This window comes from Rana temporaria, chromosome 1 (genome assembly GCF_905171775.1).
Source record: "Rana temporaria chromosome 1, aRanTem1.1, whole genome shotgun sequence".
Taxonomy (NCBI): Eukaryota; Metazoa; Chordata; class Amphibia; order Anura; family Ranidae; genus Rana; species Rana temporaria.
The window spans coordinates 445,003,089-445,015,905 of NC_053489.1; the positions used below are offsets into that span (position 1 = coordinate 445,003,089).

Below are 12,817 nucleotides of genomic sequence, written 5' to 3' on the forward strand. Positions count from 1 at the left end.
CATATACAGTGGAACCTTGGATTAAGAGCATAATCCGTTCCAGGAGAATGCTCGTAATCCAAAGCACTCGCATATCAAAGCGAGTTTCCCCATAGAAGTCAATGGAAACGAAAATAATTTGTTCCGCATTGACTTCTATGGCATGCAATACAGCAAGTGGCCAGAGGTGGGGGGCACCGGAGAGCCTCGGAAATACTCGGGGCAGCACGACTAAACTCGGAAACCCACAGAAAGGCTCAGGAACGGAGTATTTCCCAGTGTTTCAGAGTATTTCCGAACGGCTCCGACGCCCCCGCACCTCTGCCTAAATGTGGTACTGCACACTGCATTGGCTTGAATCCTGCTGATTTTGTGAGACAATACTCGCAAACCGAGTCAGGATTTTTTTTTAAATGCTCACATTAAGAAACGCTCGTTAACCGCGTTACTCGCAATCTGAGGTTTCACTGTAAAGGCATGTTCAACAAGAACAGTAACCTATGAATAAATAAATAACTGAAAAAAAAATGTTCACAGTATTGGCAAAGATATAAAACAATACAGATAAAAAAACATATCAGGAAAAAACAAAATATGTTGAAATAAAATACTGTACAATAGGGAATGGGAAAAAAAAGAAGGGGGTGTGGGATGGGGGAAGGAAAGGGTAGGGAAAAATGAGGAGGGGTGGGACAGAAGTGAAACCCCTAATAGGAGAGGGAAGACTGTCTGGATATGATTGTATTCACCAGAGTGGGAGAAGTCCTTCCAGTAGGACCATATGTAGTTACATTTTTTGGTTGTATCTTTGAGAAAGCTGGTAAAATTTTCCATATGTTCGATATCAAGAATTTGACGGGAACCACTGCTGTATGGTGGGTGGTGAGGAGGATTTCCAAAGAGCTGCGATGCAGGATCGGGCTGCATTTTACTAAATGAATAAGGACCGAAATGTTATATGTTTTTATGTATTAGGAGGAATGTTATTATGATGTAGGAGGAAGAAACTCGGGTCTTTAGAAATAAAATGATCAGTGAATTTCTGAATAATGGTTTGAACCTGAGTCCAGAAATCATCAAGACAGGGACAAGCCCAGAAGATATGTAATAGATCTGTCTGTGGATTGTCACATCGCCAGCAGGAATCTGAAACAAGTGGATAGATCATTTAGAGTACGATACCAATGAGAGAGTAATTTATATCCAGATTCCTGGTATCGATTACTTAAAGACGAGCGAGTCGATAATGTAAGGATTTTAGATCTAGCCTGAAGTGTAAATTTAGGGCCAGATCCACGAAGAAGTTACGACGGCGTATCTATTGATACGCCGCGTAACTTCTAGTTTGCTCCGGCGTATCTTTGTTTTGTATCCACAAAACAAGATACGCCTGAAGCTGGGCTAGATCCGACTGGCGTACGTCTTAGTACGCCGTCGGATCTAAGGTGCATATTTACACTGGCCGCTAGGTGGCGCTTCAGTCGATTTACGCGTCGAGTATGCAAAGTAGCTAGATACGCCAATCCACAAACGTACATCCGGCCGGCGCATTTTTTTACGTAGTTTCCGTAAGGCTTTTTCCGGCGTAAAGTTACCCCTGCTATATGAGGTGTATCCTATGTTAAGTATGGACGTCGGGCCAGCGTCGAATTTTGTCATTTGCGTAAGTCGTTCGCGAATAGGGCTTTGCGTAGAATTACGTTCACATCGAAAGCATTGGCTTGTTGTGGGTTATTTGGAGCATGCGCACTGGGATACCCCCACGGACGGCGCATGCGCACTGGGATACCCCCACGGGCGGCGCATGCGCCGTTCAGAAAAAAATTAATTTACGTTGGGTCAAGTAAAATTAACATAAAACACGCCCACATCTTTATCATTTGAATTCCGCACCCTTATGCAGGCAGATTTACGCTACGCCGCCGTAACTTTAAAGGCAAGTTGCGGCGGCGTAGCGTTACTACGATGCGATACGCCGGACTAAAATTACGATGCGCTACGTGGATCTGGCCCTTAATGTCCAGATTCTGTTCCCATTTATCTATAAACCTTGGAGTTTGTTGTAATGAATCAGAAATATTTGTTTCATTTTTAACACTCTGTAATGAATAAAAAATTATTGATAAAGATTTTTATAACAATGTTGTTCTTTTACTGAAGATTACGCACCTTAAAGTGGAGTTCCACCCATTTTTTTATGTTTGTCTGTGCTGCATGCTCTAATCTCATAGTGTTCAGAATGGACAATTTTTATTTAATTTGTTGCTTGTAAATACCTTTATTTTGTAGTCCTTCGTTACTTCCTCCTCCTTATTTGCCTAGGCTATTTGCAAGGGTTTCTGGGATAGGCATCATGTTTCCCAGTAGTCCTTGCAAACCTGACTGAAACCTATTACATTGCTTGTGCACTGAGCATGTGCGAGATATGCAAAGCTGAAATCCAGGAAGTCATACAGTCTGGCTTCATGATGCCCACGCTTAAGATGGCCACGGTCTATTTCTAGATTATAAACTATCTAAATGCTGTAACAACCTAACAAAACGGACCTTAGTTTACAGACTAACTTTACTAGAATACATTAAGCTTGTGTATTACAGGGGTATTTATATTTAAAAAGTGAAATTGTGGGTGGAACTCCCCTTTAAAGATCCCAATGTTTAGCTCTTTTTATGGTTATGGTTTCCTTATGGGGTGGGGTGCTATTTGATAACTATTCGATCCCAGGGTTAAATAAATGTTGTCTTTGATAAATGTTGGCTTTCTCCCTGGTGTGGAGAAAGCCTCTTGAGGGGGGAGGGGGTGAGCAGAAGTGTCAGGACGCTCTGTACTTTGCAGATAGAGAAAGGAGCTGTGTGTTAGTGGGCACCCTGACTCTCCTGTAGTCCAAGGGAGGGGGCTAGCACGACACTCCACACCAGGGAGAAAGCCTCGCATTACTGTGTGGAGTTACAGACAGAAGAACAGGAAGTGAGGATTTCTCAGAAGAAATAAGGACATTTAAAAGTAAAATCAAAGGATGAGGTAAGTGAAGGAGGACTGCACTAAGGTAAAGGAAGCTATTTAGGTATTTTTTTTTTACCTTTACAACCCCTTTAAGCCCCTTTCACACTACTGCGACTTCAAAATCACGCGATTTCACCACGATTTTGCCGCGATTTCAGGGAATGCCTGTGTAACTGGCATCAAAATCGGACCAAAGTAGTGCAGGGACTACTTTGAAGTCGGAACGACTTGACGTCGTACTAATAAGAATGTTTGTCATTGGAAATCAAGGGAAACGGTTTCTGTCATAAACTACGTTGACATTCACAGTGCAGGCTTTTTTGGTTTCGTTTGTCGCTCCGATGTCAAAGTATGCTGAATTTAACCAATTTCCATGTAACCCTGTTTTGCTGTCTGCCTCATTTTCTTTTGGGTAACGGTGGGTTCTCCAGCAATCAATTGTACTGGAAATGTAAAATACAACAGATAGTAAATGAGTATTAGAAAAGGTTGCAACTTAAAACCGGTATTAAACCCAAAGCCAAAAATGCAATATCTTGCAGCTTACCACTCATTAATTAGATGTGTTGGCTGCATTAGTTTCCTTTTTTAGACATTTTCCCTCTTTTTTCATCTGATGATCTGGCCAGTAATGCACCTCCTATATTAGAGTGCCCCCCACGCTGGATGTATGAGCATAGGGGCACAGCAGCATTATTCATCTGGGGGAGGGGAGTGTTAGATCTACTAGCAGATTTATATACACAGACAAATTGAAGCTGAGCTCCAGCTAATACTTTATAAGCAGTTACAGTAAGAGTATTTTTCTTGAGTTAAGTGCCGATTCACACTACAGCGACATGAAAGTCAGCACGACTTTGCAAGGCAACTTGAGGCAACTTCAAGGCAACTTCGAGGCAACTTCAAGTCGTCTCCAGGACGGGCAAGTTTGCCAATGGCCAATCAAACAATAATCAGCTCTGTGGGAGGGAGGGGTTTGCCTGAGAAAACTATTTTCTCTTCCTGTAAAGTTGCTTCAGTTAAGACAGTGATCCGACTTTGGAGGAAACTTCCATTGAAATCAATGGATACAAGTCGCCTTGAAGTAGTACAGGAACCTTTTCTGAAGTCGGAGCGACTTCAGTAGTGTACATTAAGACGTCTCTCATTCACTTCAATTGAATTTCTCATGTCGCGCGACTTGGGGCGACACAAGTCGGATCCCAAGTCGAGGTAGCGTGAACCGGCACTACAGGTTTTTACATAAATAAATCAAAGTTGACAATTGTAAGCACCCCTGTCAGCGGTATATGGTTTGTCCCATTGCTCTAACTGCTACATCACGACAGCTTGTTCTTTTAAAAAAAATACAAACTTACTGGCCATAACACCAGGTGAAATTAAAAGAACAAGCCTAAAAAAATAAAACGAATGCAGCCATTACATCTAAGAATTGGTAAGCTGTAATATTATAATGCTTTAGTCTTGGGTTAAATTCTGCTTTAAGAGAATTATATAGTATGCACATATCATTCCAATAATTCTAAATAATTTCCTTCACTTGCAGTGTTATTCATAGTTACCTTACAAACCCAACCCCCATTCACAGTTACCCTGGGATCATGTAATGTCTCAAATCATAGTGTTAGGCCCCTTTCACACGGGCGGACCGTTTAGTTTTTTCGGCAGACCTGAACGGGCGCTCCATGTAAGTCTATGGAAAAACTGAAGTGACAGCGGTGGCCATGTCCGCTGACATCCAAATTTCGGTCCGATAAAATTAGACGGATGGCGATACGTTTGCCATCCGTCCTGGCGGATTGGATCCGGTGAGATCTGATGAAAATGGACATGCTGTCTATTTTCGTCCGATCTCTCCATAGGAATCAGCGGCACTCGACAAGCCCCTCCCTGCTCAGTGAGCAGAGAGGGACCTGTCATCCATCAGCTCAGCGGAGATCAACGGAGAGATCTCCTGCTGAGCTGGTGGACTCTGTGGCAACGGATCCGCCTCGTGTGAATGAGGCCTTAAACTGAACATTGCAATGATACACGATCAAAACAAAAAAAAGAGAGTCAATTTTGAAAAAAAATAAGCAATATTTTTTACTATGAAAAAAGGAAGGGTTCCCCAGTGGGGTTTTTAGGCAGCAAAAATTATATAAACAATTACAAAGACGTACCAATTTGTTGTAAAAAAGTAAAAAATATATTTAATATGTACAAAGTCGTAAAATAATGAACTCTGGTACAGTTTATGCTGAGGACACATACATATGAGAATATAGCACCAAAATTACATGACACTGATCAACATGAATGGCTGATCTTCAGGTCAAGTTGTTCCTGACGCGTTTCGACCCCCACATATGGGTCTTCTTCGGAGGAAAGGGTATATGATGCAAACTATAACAGAGAGTAAATATATGGTAATAAAATACATAGATACATAGTACAATTTAGGTGAAAAATAAATTTAAAGTATATAGTTATCAACTCACAGATTGTGTTTCTCAGTTCTATTTGGACCAGAGTAAGGTTATAATCCTGAGGATCCCTAGTTACTTTTCTCCATACGGGTGGTTAGCACCCCCAAAAAGGCCTCAGCGATGCCCCACAAGAGTGGCCTGCAGGGACCCACAGTATAACTGGGAAAAATCCAAAAGTCCAGTCAGAGAGTGCGGGCCGGACAGGTGGAGGGGGAGCCCAGCAAAGCAATTGCCAGAGTGATGCCTATTAAGAAATTCAAATATAAAATAGTTTTAATACCAAAAACTATATGTTTAAAGTATAGAGATTGATTGACTTGTTGTACAAGTAGATGGCGCTAGACATGCACATTATGCTCATTATAATGATGCATATATAAAAAGGGACTGTGATATGTCATAGGAATTTTAAATTAATATAAATATGCACAGGATATTTTAAATGTTATATGATATCATGAGTTAAGATTAATAACAATATCAAAATTATATAGAATTGTGAATTCAAAGAGAATTATATGTGTAACAGGGCGATAGAGATTACAATATAGGGCTAATAGTGGGTTGAGGTGCCAATCTATATAATAATTATAATTAAATAGTGAAAGATATATAATTAGTATAATATAATAAATATATATAGTTAATTAGTTGAATAAAAAATAAATAAATAAATAATAATGGTGTATAATGGATGGGTGTGAGTAAGCATGTGCTAAAAATAATTAAATTCATGTGAGAATAGTTGTATATAATGTGATAAAATAGTAGTAAAAATATTGGGATTAGTGCCAATGGGGTGAATAGTGTTAAAAAAAAAAACACAATGTAAAGGATAGTAAAAGATACCTTATTAAATGTTTAGAATATGAGTATGGAAACGATCTCCAGAGAGAGCAAGAAAAAGCGTATCTGGAGGGGAAATATATTATTGATTAGATTTAGTAGGCATAGGAAGGATAACTTTGTGCAGGATTTGAAAATGCAGCCTTACCCTATGTGTGGTGTGTCCAGCATAGTATGAAGATAGGATCACAGGCAGGTGTCAGGTATACACCCAGTCTATTTAAATATGTGCATGTCAGGTGTCAAGGATTTGGCAATCACTAATTGGCAAATGAATGCCTTGCTTGGGACATCCCCTCCCACATCTAGAAGTCCGCCCCCCCTATCCCAGCTGGAGCAAGGAATTAAGGTCAGATGACCCTCCCAGCTGTGGGTTCCTCAGCGTCAGTGAGGAAGAAAAAAAAAAAAAAAAAAAAAAAAAAAAAAAAACCAGCCCTTTGTTGCGGTCGCGAGTGCCGCGGCAGCGTCACAAACGCGCATGCACGCGCGGGACGCCCACGGCGCCAGGGAACGTCACTGACGCCGTCAGTGGGGAGGAAACACCTCCACAGTGGCGAGAATATCGCCATCTTGTGGAGAGTAAAGAGAACACGGGGCCCTGAGTCTCCCCCTCCCCACTGAGAGGCCATAGAGAGAGCATAATAAAGAGGTACCTAGCGGGGAAGCGCCACCCAGCCACTGACGCTGAGGAACCCACAGCTGGGAGGGTCATCTGACCTTAATTCCTTGCTCCAGCTGGGATAGGGGGGGCGGACTTCTAGATGTGGGAGGGGATGTCCCAAGCAAGGCATTCATTTGCCAATTAGTGATTGCCAAATCCTTGACACCTGACATGCACATATTTAAATAGACTGGGTGTATACCTGACACCTGCCTGTGATCCTATCTTCATACTATGCTGGACACACCACACATAGGGTAAGGCTGCATTTTCAAATCCTGCACAAAGTTATCCTTCCTATGCCTACTAAATCTAATCAATAATATATTTCCCCTCCAGATACGCTTTTTCTTGCTCTCTCTGGAGATCGTTTCCATACTCATATTCTAAACATTTAATAAGGTATCTTTTACTATCCTTTACATTGTGTTTTTTTTTTTAACACTATTCACCCCATTGGCACTAATCCCAATATTTTTACTACTATTTTATCACATTATATACAACTATTCTCACATGAATTTAATTATTTTTAGCACATGCTTACTCACACCCATCCATTATACACCATTATTATTTATTTATTTATTTTTTATTCAACTAATTAACTATATATATTTATTATATTATACTAATTATATATCTTTCACTATTTAATTATAATTATTATATAGATTGGCACCTCAACCCACTATTAGCCCTATATTGTAATCTCTATCGCCCTGTTACACATATAATTCTCTTTGAATTCACAATTCTATATAATTTTGATATTGTTATTAATCTTAACTCATGATATCATATAACATTTAAAATATCCTGTGCATATTTATATTAATTTAAAATTCCTATGACATATCACAGTCCCTTTTTATATATGCATCATTATAATGAGCATAATGTGCATGTCTAGCGCCATCTACTTGTACAACAAGTCAATCAATCTCTATACTTTAAACATATAGTTTTTGGTATTAAAACTATTTTATATTTGAATTTCTTAATAGGCATCACTCTGGCAATTGCTTTGCTGGGCTCCCCCTCCACCTGTCCGGCCCGCACTCTCTGACTGGACTTTTGGATTTTTCCCAGTTATACTGTGGGTCCCTGCAGGCCACTCTTGTGGGGCATCGCTGAGGCCTTTTTGGGGGTGCTAACCACCCGTATGGAGAAAAGTAACTAGGGATCCTCAGGATTATAACCTTACTCTGGTCCAAATAGAACTGAGAAACACAATCTGTGAGTTGATAACTATATACTTTAAATTTATTTTTCACCTAAATTGTACTATGTATCTATGTATTTTATTACCATATATTTACTCTCTGTTATAGTTTGCATCATATACCCTTTCCTCCGAAGAAGACCCATATGTGGGGGTCGAAACGCGTCAGGAACAACTTGACCTGAAGATCAGCCATTCATGTTGATCAGTGTCATGTAATTTTGGTGCTATATTCTCATATGTATGTGTCCTCAGCATAAACTGTACCAGAGTTCATTATTTTACGACTTTGTACATATTAAATATATTTTTTACTTTTTTACAACAAATTGGTACGTCTTTGTAATTGTTTATATAATTTTTGCTGCCTAAAAACCCCACTGGGGAACCCTTCCTTTTTTCATTACCTTTACAGGGGTGAGCAGCACTTTCCCTACCCCCTTTGTGTCCGTCCTTCATTTACATAATTTTCCGGTGGCTAAACACCTATTCTATCCCCCCTATGGACATAGGAAAGTATAATATATGAGCATTGGCATTGTGCGGCTGTACTTAGCATTTGCTTGTTTTTGTTCATGCGGGTTTGACAAATGCCCGTAACAAAATATTTAAGCATATTGCTTATCTACCCACTGCTGCACTGCCAAATACTCATGAAATCTCTATAACCATATATCCAACATGGGTTCCATATATACCTTTTGGTATTTATTGTTATCAATTGTTTGCTTGGTTATAAACAATTATATATACACTTTTTGCTCTAATGGGCATATACATGTCCATTTCTAGCATTACTAATATTCCACCTTTATATATACCAATTTTTATTATTTATCTTTTGTTTAATCCCTTTTATCCTGTAGGACCTTGTTACAGCTCTGCTGGGTGGCGCTTCCCCGCTAGGTACCTCTTTATTATGCTCTCTCTATGGCCTCTCAGTGGGGAGGGGGAGACTCAGGGCCCCGTGTTCTCTTTACTCTCCACAAGATGGCGATATTCTCGCCACTGTGGAGGTGTTTCCTCCCCACTGACGGCGTCAGTGACGTTCCCTGGCGCCGTGGGCGTCCCGCGCGTGCATGCGCGTTTGTGACGCTGCCGCGGCACTCGCGACCGCAGCAGAGGGCTGGGTTTTTTTTTTTTTTTTTTTTTTTTTTTTTTTTTCTTCCTCACTGACGCTGAGGAACCCACAGCTGGGAGGGTCATCTGACCTTAATTCCTTGCTCCAGCTGGGATAGGGGGGGCGGACTTCTAGATGTGGGAGGGGATGTCCCAAGCAAGGCATTCATTTGCCAATTAGTGATTGCCAAATCCTTGACACCTGACATGCACATATTTAAATAGACTGGGTGTATACCTGACACCTGCCTGTGATCCTATCTTCATACTATGCTGGACACACCACACATAGGGTAAGGCTGCATTTTCAAATCCTGCACAAAGTTATCCTTCCTATGCCTACTAAATCTAATCAATAATATATTTCCCCTCCAGATACGCTTTTTCTTGCTCTCTCTGGAGATCGTTTCCATACTCATATTCTAAACATTTAATAAGGTATCTTTTACTATCCTTTACATTGTGTTTTTTTTTTTTAACACTATTCACCCCATTGGCACTAATCCCAATATTTTTACTACTATTTTATCACATTATATACAACTATTCTCACATGAATTTAATTATTTTTAGCACATGCTTACTCACACCCATCCATTATACACCATTATTATTTATTTATTTATTTTTTATTCAACTAATTAACTATATATATTTATTATATTATACTAATTATATATCTTTCACTATTTAATTATAATTATTATATAGATTGGCACCTCAACCCACTATTAGCCCTATATTGTAATCTCTATCGCCCTGTTACACATATAATTCTCTTTGAATTCACAATTCTATATAATTTTGATATTGTTATTAATCTTAACTCATGATATCATATAACATTTAAAATATCCTGTGCATATTTATATTAATTTAAAATTCCTATGACATATCACAGTCCCTTTTTATATATGCATCATTATAATGAGCATAATGTGCATGTCTAGCGCCATCTACTTGTACAACAAGTCAATCAATCTCTATACTTTAAACATATAGTTTTTGGTATTAAAACTATTTTATATTTGAATTTCTTAATAGGCATCACTCTGGCAATTGCTTTGCTGGGCTCCCCCTCCACCTGTCCGGCCCGCACTCTCTGACTGGACTTTTGGATTTTTCCCAGTTATACTGTGGGTCCCTGCAGGCCACTCTTGTGGGGCATCGCTGAGGCCTTTTTGGGGGTGCTAACCACCCGTATGGAGAAAAGTAACTAGGGATCCTCAGGATTATAACCTTACTCTGGTCCAAATAGAACTGAGAAACACAATCTGTGAGTTGATAACTATATACTTTAAATTTATTTTTCACCTAAATTGTACTATGTATCTATGTATTTTATTACCATATATTTACTCTCTGTTATAGTTTGCATCATATACCCTTTCCTCCGAAGAAGACCCATATGTGGGGGTCGAAACGCGTCAGGAACAACTTGACCTGAAGATCAGCCATTCATGTTGATCAGTGTCATGTAATTTTGGTGCTATATTCTCATATGTATGTGTCCTCAGCATAAACTGTACCAGAGTTCATTATTTTACGACTTTGTACATATTAAATATATTTTTTACTTTTTTACAACAAATTGGTACGTCTTTGTAATTGTTTATATAATTTTTGCTGCCTAAAAACCCCACTGGGGAACCCTTCCTTTTTTCATTACCTTTACAGGGGTGAGCAGCACTTTCCCTACCCCCTTTGTGTCCGTCCTTCATTTACATATTTTTTACTATTTCCTATAATAAATATCCCCCCAAAAATATATAAAAAAAAAGAATTTCTTCCTCAGTTTAGGCCGATTTTTGGTAAAATAAATCGCAATAAGCCTATATTGATTGGTTTGCGCAAAAGTTATTGCGCCTACAAAATAGGGGATAGATTTATGGCATTTTTATTATTATTATTATAATTTTTTTACTAGTAATGGCGGCGATCTGCGATTTTTATCATGACTGCGGACACTTTTGACACATTTTTGGGACCATTGACAACTATACAGTGATCAGTGCTATAAAAATGCATTGATTACTGTATAAATGTCACTGGCAAGGAAAGGGTTAGATCAAGGGGTTAACTGTGTTCCCTCAGTATGTTCTAACTGTAGGGGGTATGGGACTGTCTAGGAGGAGAGAGAGATCGATGTCCATACCTAGTATGAACACACAATCAGTCTCCACTCCCGTGAGAGAACCCTGATCTGGCGGTTTATACACACAGATCCCAGTTCTCCCTCTGTCACAAGCAATCGCGGGTGCCTGGCGGTCATTGCGCCCGCCGGGCACTTGCATCGCCTCCAGGTACATTCTAAGGGCGCGCGCGCCCCTAGTTTCCAAAAGGCAAAGTGATGTAAGGTAACGTTGTTGTGACGGCTGGTCGGCAAGTGGTTAACTGATTATGCCAATGATTGTTAGGATGCTGGCAGCTAGAAGGTCATAATGGTGCATCATAAAAACCTGTGGCTGGCTTTGTGTCACTTCAAGGCAGGCTTCATCCGCATGCCGGTTTGTATACAATTTTTGGGCAATTTTTAGGCATCTTGCCAAGGCACCCTGGTTGAAAATGTCTGCTCTATACTAAGATAAAAGTAAACATTTTAGTATCTGCTTGCCCCTTGCAATATAAATTTTAATTTTGATCAGATACTCTACAAGGGTTAAATACTTGTAAGGGATGCAGACCCTGCAGCATCAAAACATTATTAGGTCTGTTTCTAAAACACCTGTTATGTCAGAAACATTTGTGCAAGTTGAACCAAAAAGAATACCTGTACCGTTACCTCCATCTAGTGGCCAAAATGCAGTATAGTGTTCTCACTGAGGTATGTTTGGAACATTATGGCACATTTTTTCCTTTATTTTCACCTAATGATCCAGCCATTACCACACTTCCTATTTGTTACCAAAAATATGTAGAAGAATACATATCGGCCTAAACTGAGAAAGACATTTATTTATTTTTATATATATTTTTGGGGGATATTTATTATAGGAAAAAGTCAAAAATATTGCTTTTTTTTCAAAATTGTCGCTCTATTTTTTCTTTATAGCGCAAAAAAATAAAAACCGCAGAGGTGATCAAATACCATCAAAAGAAAGCTCTATTTGTGGGAGAAAAAGGACGTCAATTTTGTTTGGGTGCAACGACCGCGTAATTGTCAGTTAAAAACGACGCAGTGCCGTATCGCAAAAAATGCTTTGGTCAGGAAGGGGGTAAATCCTTCCGGGGCTGAAGTGGTTAAATCGTTACACCTCATAAACTATCAGATTTAGGTCCCTTTCACGCATGCGGAATGTTTACATACGCCTGTCAGATTTTTCAGGCGGACCTGAATGGACACTCAATTCATCTCTATGGAGTGACGGATGTCAGCAGTGACATGTCCGCTGACATCCGCTGCGCTCCGTTAAACCAGACGGATAGTGGTTTTCATCCAATCTACCCTTAGAAGAGAGCGGAGATCTTGTCATCCGCCGGCTCAGCTGGGGTCAATGGTTCAATCCCTGCTGAGC

General features: G+C 39.7%; 3 long non-coding RNA genes across 3 annotated transcripts; 2 read left to right on the forward strand and 1 right to left on the reverse strand.

The window, feature by feature from the left end:
• Positions 1-5,329: 5,329 nt before the first annotated feature.
• On the reverse strand, positions 5,330-6,700 carry LOC120916165. The gene is made up of 3 exons (XR_005743965.1): positions 6,301-6,700; positions 5,464-5,695; positions 5,330-5,368 (listed from the first exon to the last, which is right to left on the reverse strand). It is a non-coding gene; the product is annotated as an uncharacterized LOC120916165 (long non-coding RNA).
• Positions 6,701-6,992: 292 nt separating this feature from the next.
• On the forward strand, positions 6,993-8,331 carry LOC120916176. The gene is made up of 3 exons (XR_005743967.1): positions 6,993-7,360; positions 7,966-8,197; positions 8,293-8,331. It is a non-coding gene; the product is annotated as an uncharacterized LOC120916176 (long non-coding RNA).
• A 1,001-nt stretch (positions 8,332-9,332) lies between these two features.
• On the forward strand, positions 9,333-10,712 carry LOC120916171. Its single transcript, XR_005743966.1, has 3 exons — positions 9,333-9,740; positions 10,347-10,578; positions 10,674-10,712. It is a non-coding gene; the product is annotated as an uncharacterized LOC120916171 (long non-coding RNA).
• Positions 10,713-12,817: the final 2,105 nt, after the last annotated feature.